The sequence below is a fragment of the Chenopodium album genome, chromosome 6 (genome assembly GCF_948465745.1).
Source record: "Chenopodium album chromosome 6, dcCheAlbu1.1, whole genome shotgun sequence".
NCBI classification, from domain to species: domain Eukaryota; kingdom Viridiplantae; phylum Streptophyta; class Magnoliopsida; order Caryophyllales; family Amaranthaceae; genus Chenopodium; species Chenopodium album.
The window spans coordinates 12,889,352-12,898,966 of NC_137839.1; the positions used below are offsets into that span (position 1 = coordinate 12,889,352).

Genomic DNA, 9,615 nt, shown 5'->3' on the forward strand with positions numbered 1-9,615 from the left:
GAGAAGAGTTAGAAAATGTACCTCTCCCTTTGGATTGGGAGGGAAGACTCAAAGAATTCGTAGAAACACTCTCAAGCTTCGCTTTGATCGATGTCATCTCCTTCCCTAGATTTGAAATTTGGGATGACAAGTTGTTAATCGCGTTGAGATGATCCACGGAATAAACAGTTGAGCCACTCTTGCTCTTAGACTCTCTCTCTCCTTCTTGACAATCTCTATAGTATCTCACCACATCCTCAATTATGTCAACTACCTCTTCTTCCGTCCTATTCATTATAGGACCACCGGCTCCTCCATCTAGGCATGATTTGCCTTGAGCACTCAAACCTCCATAGAAAATTTGTATCACTTGATAGGTAGGAATCCCATGATGTGGACACTCTCTTTGGTACTCCTTGTACCTCTCCCATGCTTCATAGAGATTCTCATTAGGCCTTTGTTTGAATCCTTGGATCAATGCCCTAGCCTCCGCCGTCTTCTTTTGAGGGTAAAAACGAGACAAGAAAGCTCTTGTGACATCATCCCACGTCCTAAGTGAATTGGGCTTAACCTCCTTATCTAAACACTCTAAAGCACGACTAATAAGAGAAAAGGGAAACAACTTTAGCCGAATGAACTCTTGAGAAATGCCGTTCACCTTAATGGTATTACAATACTTCTCAAATTCCTTTAGGTGATTCAACGGGCTCTCACTCTTGGCTCCATTAAATTGCCTCCGTTCTATCAAGGTAATCATGGCCGGTCTTATTTCAAAATCGTTCGCCGATGTTGTAGGTGGAGCAATGCCGCTCTCAAACCTATAAGCACCGGGAATTCCCAACTCCTTCAAAGCTACTCTTGGATTCTCTCCCATGCCTTGGTCTTGCTCTTCTTCCTCAAGCTCTTCTTCACTTTAGGAACTTAGGCTCAAAGATCGGTTGGCTATCCTTTTTCGTGAAAGAGTTCTTTCAATCTCCGGATCCAAGGGAACTAAGGGCCTATCTCGAGTTCTACTATGCATGCAAAAACTCAAAAAATTTGTTAGTAACGCGGCTACAAGTGTAGCCTAAAAGAAAGAAATAAAATCTTTTTGTGTTTTTAAAATAGATGGAATAGACTCAACAACAATACACAATCACAACACCATTCCCCGGCAACGGCGCCATTTTTGACGCGGGTCGAAGCTAGGTCGTTGAGGCTCACCCCTACCCATGGTGAAAACAAAATTTGTAAACACTCAACACACCCCCAACACAAGTATAACGGTAAGTCGAGGGTCGAACCCAAAGGAATGGTGGGCTATTGTCTATTGTCTATGGTCTAGCTAGGTCGTTGAGGCTAACCCCTACCCATGGTCAAAGAAAAATTTGTAAACACTCAACACACCCCTACACAAGTATAACGGTAAGTCGAGGGTTGAACCCAAAGCTAGGTCGTTGAGGCTAACCCCTACCCATGGTCAAATCAAAATTTGTAAACACTCAACACACCCCTACACAAGTATAACGGTAAGTCGAGGGTCGAACCCAAAGGAAATGTGGGCTATTGTCTATTATCTGTGGTCAAGCTATTCCGAAGTCTAGAGATAGGGTGTGAATTCTATGCTAAAACAAGACGAAAAATAAACGAGAAAAAATCAAATGTAATAAGCACTAGGGCTAGGATCCACATGTAGTCATAATGGAATCAATTAATTGGGAGGTCAAATTGGCTAAGTCAAGCAATGTGAGGGAAGATCAATCATGCAACCAATAGAGCATATCGAGCTATTCTCCTAGAGGTCTAACTAGCGTCCACTACGATAAACTCTAGCTAGGAAACATCACAAGACACCTCAATCGTGTAAATGCAAGCCACAAATCAATGGTCCGTATCAATGTGAACTTACAATGCAATCTAGTGCAACAATCAAAGTTGGCCAATCTTTAATCAATCACACACATGCACATGATCATCAACCAAATTTAATCACATTATCAACTCCATCAATTATCCACAATTAGCACTAATCCATTACTCATACATGCTTCACCATTACCCTAGCAAGTAATCTACTCACTAGCCATTGAAATTAAGATCAAAACATCACTAATCAACAAATTCATCATAATCAAATCAAACAAGCTAAAATCAAACACAAATCAATCAAACTTCAATCAAACTTGAACAATAAAAAAGCAAATGAAATCAAACTAAATATCAAACTATAGATTGAATTAAAGAAAAGAAATCCTTACAAACTTGATCAAAAAACAAAGGAAAATGTAGAAATCTTCAATCATCAACAATACACCATGAACTTCTCTCTCTAAAAACCTAGAGTTTCTCTCTCTAAAAAGATGATCTAAAAATAATGTGTACTGATAATCCTCTCTAAAAATAGAAGGAAAGACTATATATAGGAAAGATACAAAAGAAGAGTTAGTTAGATCGTCCCAAAAGAAACCCCGGAAGGTGTGGTCGCATCAAGGAAGAGGCGCGACCGCGGGAAAAAGGGTACGGAGCAGAGACCTAGGGGGGCGCGCTCGCGCCACCACCTGGCGCGCCCGCGCCACCCAGGTGCGCGGCCGCACCCCTTGCGTGCGCGCCCGCACCTGGTAGCAGGGCACCCCCTCTCTTCTTCGTCCTAGCTCATCCTCGTGCGCTCGTCTTGGTGATGATGATGAACACTAAGGTAGGCAGTCTTGAAATGGATATTTTGGTGGGTTCATGCCAAAGATGATGCCCCCACCGCATGCGTGCACCGATCTCTTGACTTGCTACTTGCATTCCTTCAAACTTTAAGCTCCAAAAGACGAACATGAGGCATCCAAATTGATGAGAAATATGAGAGGAAGGCTCGAGAATCCTTGGGAACACGATCATAACCTGAAAACAAACGAAAACAAGCAAATAAAAAGGAAAAAAAACAAATAAACAAAGAAATGCACAAAACAAGAAAACTAACTAAGGAAAGCACAAACTAAAGAAATAAAGAACAAAACTAAGGAAAACTAAAGAAAAGAGCTATAAAATAGCATAAAAATCATCCTAAAAGAAGCCAAATGAGTGTCATAAATGACACTCATCATGACCAAGGTGAAGGAGTTGGCCGCTCAGCTAGTCCACTTCCAGATAGACTTGGTCCCTAGAGCAGGAAATTCCCAGGCCGATGCATTATCAAAGTTAGCTAGCTTCACCGTGCAGAGCCTCACAAGGAAAGTGATGGTGAAAGTCCTAGAGGAAAGCAGCATAGCTGAAAATGAGTAGGTGAACTGCATTGGACAGCAGCGGGCTTGGTTCACATATATACTAGCATATAAAGTTTATGGCTTGCTGCCTGATGATGAAGTACAAGCTAAGAAAGTGAAAAAAGATGCCAATTGGTACGTGGTGATGAACGGAGAATTCAACAAGAAGGGCTTCTCAAAGCCACTGCTGAGGTGTGTCCCAGAGTGGGAATAGGAGAACATCATGGAAGAAGCACACTCAAGAATATGTGCCAACCACATGAGTGGAAAAGCATTGGGAGTAGAAGTTCTCAGAAGGGGTGCATATTGGCCAACTCTAGCTCAAGACGCGCTAGCATATGTGAAAATGTGCGACAAGTGTCAAAAGCACTCCCTAGTCATAAACCAGCCGGCAAATAATCTTACCCCAATCCTCAACCCGATCTCGTTCGCTCAGTGGGGAATGGACATATTGGGATCGTTCACCACTAGGTCAGCGGGCAGAAAGTACCTCATAGTGGCGGTGGACTATTTTACTAAGTGGATAGAGGCCGAACCCACCAAGTACATAAAGGCAACCCAAGTGAGGACGTTCATATGGAAGAACATCATCACAAGGTTCGGGGTGCCATAGTGCATAGTCTTTGACCATGGATGTCAATTTGACTGCGACACAATCAAGGATTATCTGGAGGATATGGACATCAAGTATGCAATTGCCTGAGTCTTCCACCCGCAGAGCAACGGTCAGGCTGAAGCAGCAAACAAGCTGATCTTAGCAGCCCTACAGAGAAAGCTGGAGGAGCACAAGGGCCTATAGGCTGACCTAGTCCTAGAGGTCTTATGGGCAAACAAAACCACTGAAAAGGAACCCACTAGTAAAAGCCCTTTCACTCTAACTTATGGGGCTGATGCAGTTGTCCCAGTTGAAGTTCGAATCCCCAGCCCGAGGATACAACACTGCGAAGCACAAGGGAATGAAAAGCGCATGTTGGAAGAGCTAGACTTCCTGCCGGTAGTAAGGCTACAGGCAGCCCTCAAGCTGGCAGCCCGGAAGAGTAGGATCTCCAAAGCTTTCAACTAAAGAGTCAAACACAGGGAACTCCTACCTGGAGATTTGGTCCTCAGAAGAACAGCGGCAGTATGAAGAGGAAACCAGCATGGAAAGCTGTCAGCCAATTGGGAAGGCCCCTTCATCATTCATGAGTAGGTAGGACCTGGTGCATTCCTCCTCGCAGACCAAGAAGGTCAGGTCTTAAGGAATAGTTTCAATGCTGATGTGTTAAAGAAATATTTTGTTTAAAAATGTGAGAAATTAAGACGAATTGGGATAACTGTCTTAATTTTGCAAAGAACTCTGTTTAGTTCATAATTTGTTGACTACGGCATCTGAGCCATTTTAATTCAATGAAGTACAAGCCTCTACGTGAGGAGTATATTGCATAAACCTGTTTAAATATATCATGCCTTAGCATCATATACTAACATGCAGAAGTAAATATTAAAAATAAAGAGAGAAAGTAAGCATACAAGTACTGAAGGCAGAAAGCACCCTAGCACGAAGCAGCAAAACACCGATTAAACGGCAATGGAAAACATCCCTCCCTAAAAACTCACCTTACTTGCTCAAAGTAAAACAGGGAACCACATCGGGGACACCTGAGGGGGAGGCCTGACACGTTCAACTTCAGCAGGAGAGGGTAGTGAAAACAAAGACGATGAGCTGCGCATGCAACACTAAGGTTCTCTTAGTCCCACCCAGGTCACTTCTCTGAGGGGGAGAGGAGGAGGAGATAGATATATAATAAGCACTTACGAAGAGAAGTAAGTGGCACAAAACAACAAATCGCAGCATAAACAAGCCGAGTGACATAAACAAGTCACTGCAAAACAAGCTGAATGACACAGAATGAGCAGTCAAAAAGCTGATTGACATAAGTAAGTCTCAGCAGAGCAGACTAGATAGTGTCTAGACAGGCAACAATCGAATCAACTAGTCAACATGCAAGCAAGTGTTTCCCTCCACCACTGCTGCCACCTTGAACACCACCAGAAAACCCATAACCTTCTCTGCTGTTCGAATTGAAGAAGCCGCGCCGCAGCCCAGCTGTTCGAATTGAAGAAGCCTCGGTCTGCCGCTGCGCCGCAGCGCTGTTCTCTTCTTCTCATCTCCTCTTCTCTGCCGTCGCGCCACCTTCGACCCTTCTTTTGCTGCACCACATTCAACCGCCGCGCCGCAGCCCTGCTCTACGTACAACACCGCCTTCTTTTGCTCTTCTCCTCAAATTCACCTTCTTTTGCTACACCGCCTCCATCTCCGCGTACAGCAGCACGCCTCCACCTCCATCAACACGTAAAGCAGCACGCCTCCACCTCCACCTCCACCAGCGCGCACAGTCTTCCAACTAATTTAGGGTAAGTTTTTTATTTTTTTGTTAAAAATTGAACAATTATTTTGAAATATGTAATTCTATTATTTTCAATAGCATTTTGAACAATTATTGTTAAGAAAATTAAAGTCAAGGAATGTATATAATTTTACCTAATTTTTTTAATTTTTGCATTGGTTGTTTATTTAGAAATTTTGAATACATATTATAAATTAGAGTAATTTTGTATGTTTAGAGTAATTTTGAATACATATTATAGATTAGAGTAATTTTGCATTACCTTGTTCCTTAGTTGAAAAATTTGTATGTTTTAATGGGTTATTTTGAGGTTGATTTAATGATTAATTATGAATATAATAGAGATTAGTAAAAATGTTACTTAATTAGTTGAGTTTTTGTATGTTTTAATGTGTAATTTTAGGTTGTTTTAATGGGTAATTATGAATATATTAAAGAATTAGTGACCTTGCTTCTAATTAGTTGTGAATAAATTAGAAAATTGTGAATAAATTAGAGAATTGTGATTACATTATAGATTTGTGAATAATTTAGAGAATTGTGATTAAATTAGAGAATTGTGCATAAATTAGAGAAATAGTGATATTGCCACTTAATTAGTTGTGAATAAATTAGAGAATTGTGAATACATTAGAGAATTGTGAATAAATTAGAGAATTGTGAATACATTAGAGATTTGTGAATATATTAGAGAATTAGTGACGTTGCTAATTTTTGTTTTTTTAATATATAGATTCATATGTGAATTGAAGCAAGAGTTTAATTAGCTTGAGGAATACGTACATATATATTGAGCTCAAGTGGGTATTTGCTATATTGGTATGACTACTAAACTTTACTTAGCTATATTTCTTTCTATTCATCCATTTAATAAAAGTTTATTCATGAAATTGCAACTTATGTATTGTTTAATTGCAAATAAATACAACAATATATAGAATACTTGAATTGCATCATCATATGCCTAGATACCCGTTCAAGGCTTTCTCATTAGGAGAAAGTCTTGAATAGTCCCCGGTTGGGACTGTTCTTGAATGTGTACTCTCACTTAGATGGTGAATATATGTTTTCTTTTCGATTTTAAGGAACATCTCGGCTTACCATTTCCTCACTATGTTCTCTGGGTACATATGTGGGTAATTAATTATCTACATCGTGTACTTGGAGAACTAGGGGGAAATGCTGCCGGATTTTCCTTAATATTGGAAAGTTGACATACATTCACTAGTGAGAGTAGACATTCAAGGATGGGTTAGGTTGGAGTGATAAGGACCCTTTGGAAACATGCATTTTTTCATTATATGAATGGCATATTCACGTTTTGTACTTGAATTTGATTTACATAAAATATGTAGCACTTACACATTGTAATTATATGGTGCTATATATATGTTTAGAGACAATTTACTAAATGGAGAAGGACCGTGGTTGGATGTATGGTAGACGCGATACATTGGAATTTTGGAATGGGGTTCAAGAGTTTTGCGAGAGGGCTTTAGCTTATCAACGCACACTGGGAGGCAAATGCCTTTATTGTCCTTGTGTTGATTGTAATTGTGTGAATGTGGTCGATAGTGTTGAAATCATTAGAGATCATGTATTATGTCGTGGGTTTAGGCAATTTTACCATGTGTGGATTTGGCACGGAGAAAGTGGAGAGTACAGTGGGGATCTTGATCGGAATGATGTGCGTGTTAGAAGCACTGAGATTCATGTGGACGAGGAATACGAGAATGATGAGTATATTGTTGATGATGGTGAGGATGGAGCCGATGAAGATCAAGCGGATGAGGTCGAGGATGAACAAGTGGATGAGATGTTGCAAGGTGTTGAAGGTGAAGTGTTTGAATTATTATCGGAGGCTTCCAAAAAGCCTTTGTATCCTGGGTGCAAAAAATACTCCAAACTATCGGCCGTGCTAACACTTTTCAACATTAAGTCGAAGCATGGGTGGACGGACATCAGTTTTACTTCTTTGTTGACCGCATTAAGTGATATGTTGCCTGATGGGAATGAAATTCCTAAGTCTTATTATTACGCAAAGAAGCTCATGTGTCCCTTTGGTTTGGAGTATAAGAAGATACATGCATGTCCTAATGACTTTATTTTGTATCGAAATGAGTATGAAAAATTGCAGGAGTGTCCACGATGCAAGCGGTCGCGGTACAAGCGCATGAGTTGCAATCCTGGCACGGAGGGACCTCTTGCTAAGGTGTTGTGGTATCTTCCCATTATTCCAAGGTTTAAGTGTCTGTTCTCAACACCAAAAGACGCTAAAAACTTGAGGTGGCATGCAGAGGGAAGAAAGAAAAACAGAATGCTGAAGCATCCAGCTGACTCTCCACAGTGGAAGAACATTGATTTGAAGTTTGAGGAATTTGGTAATGAAGTCAGAAATTTAAGGCTTGGGTTGTGCACGGACGAGATGAATCCATTTGGCACTCTTAGTACCCAACACAGCACATGGCCGGTACTTTTAGTGATTTATAATTTGCCTCCTTGGCTGTGCATGAAACGTAAGTATGTAATGCTTTCATTGCTAATAACTGGTCCTAAGCAACCTTGAAACGACATTGATGTTTACCTTGCGGCGCTTATTGACGACTTGAGAAAGATGTGGGACGAAGGGGTTTCCGTTTTCGATGCTCATCAGAACGAGATGTTCACATTGTGTGCAGCCCTTATGTGGACCATGAATGACTTCCCTGCATATGGCAACTTGTGTAGGTACAAGGTCAAAGGGAAAAAAGCATGCCTCATATGTATTGATGACACATCAAGCGTATACCTGACTCATTCTCACAAAGATGTGTACCTACGGACTCGAAGGTTCCTTAGGCGTGATCACCCGTACCGTAGGCAGAAAAAGGCTTTCGATGGAACCGTAGAAGAGGATACTGCGCCTAGACCATTGATTGGTGCTGAGATTAGTGCTCGGGTGAAAGGGATACAAACAGTGTTTGGAAAATCAGAAAAAACTGTGGTCTCAGCTGCTCTGTTTAAGAAAGAATCAATCTTTTGGAAGCTGCCGTACTGGAGAGAACATGACGTTAGGCATTGTCTTGATGTGATTCATATAGAGAAGAATGTGTGTGATGCTCTTTTGGGGACGCTTATGAATATCCCAGGCAAAACAAAGGACGGAAAAGGTGCACGGTTAGATTTGCAAGAGATGGGGATTCGTCCAGAATTGTGGCCTCAAGAAAAGGTCAGAAAGGGAAAGGAGCCGAGAATAGAAGATGAAAGTGTTTCGAAAAAAGGGAAGGAGAAGAGCAAGGGAAAGGGAAAGGCCAAAGATGCGTCAAAGAAGAAAGTTAAGGGTAAAGGGAAGGATGAAAAGAATTATTTACCCCCGACTTGCTATACATTGTCAAGGGTAGAGAAACGTATGTTTTGTGCATGTTTGTACGGCATTAAGGTTCCATCAGGGTACTCATCTAACATGAAAAGAATTGTAACCTTAAATGGAGAATTGAAAATGACAAGTATGAAATCCCATGATTGTCACATTATGATGCAAGTATTCCTACCGATTGCAATCCGTGGAATTCTACCGAAACACGTGAGGGAAGCGATTACAAGCCTTTGTTCGTTTTTCAATACAATTTGTAGCAAAGTTCTTGATCCTTGTACACTAGATGCTTTGCAAGCTGATGTGTTTGTGACTTTGTGCAAATTTGAGATGTATTTCCCACCCTCATTTTTTGACATAATGGTTCATCTGGTTCTTCAATTGGTGCGTGAGATTAAGTTGTGCGGTCCAGTGTTCATGAGGTGGTGCTACCCTTTTGAAAGACACATGGGTACATTACAAGATAAAGTACGGAACCGAGCTCACCCTGAAGGAAGTATAATGCAAGGGACAGTGGGTGAGGAGATAGGTAACTTTGTGGCGGACTACATAGCCCTTGCTCAACCTATTGGTCTTTCTACTTCTCGACATGAAGGTAGACTTGATGGTCATGGCACAATTGGGTCGAAACGAATGTCACCAGACCGAGATCAGTTCTTACAAGCAC

At 41.1% G+C, this 9,615-nt stretch overlaps 1 non-coding gene across 1 annotated transcript; it reads left to right on the forward strand.

Moving 5' to 3' along the window:
- Positions 1-362: 362 nt before the first annotated feature.
- On the forward strand, positions 363-468 carry LOC145637438 (small nucleolar RNA R71). The gene has a single exon (XR_014114223.1). It is a non-coding gene; the product is annotated as a small nucleolar RNA R71 (small nucleolar RNA).
- The last annotated feature ends 9,147 nt before the right edge of the window (positions 469-9,615 follow it).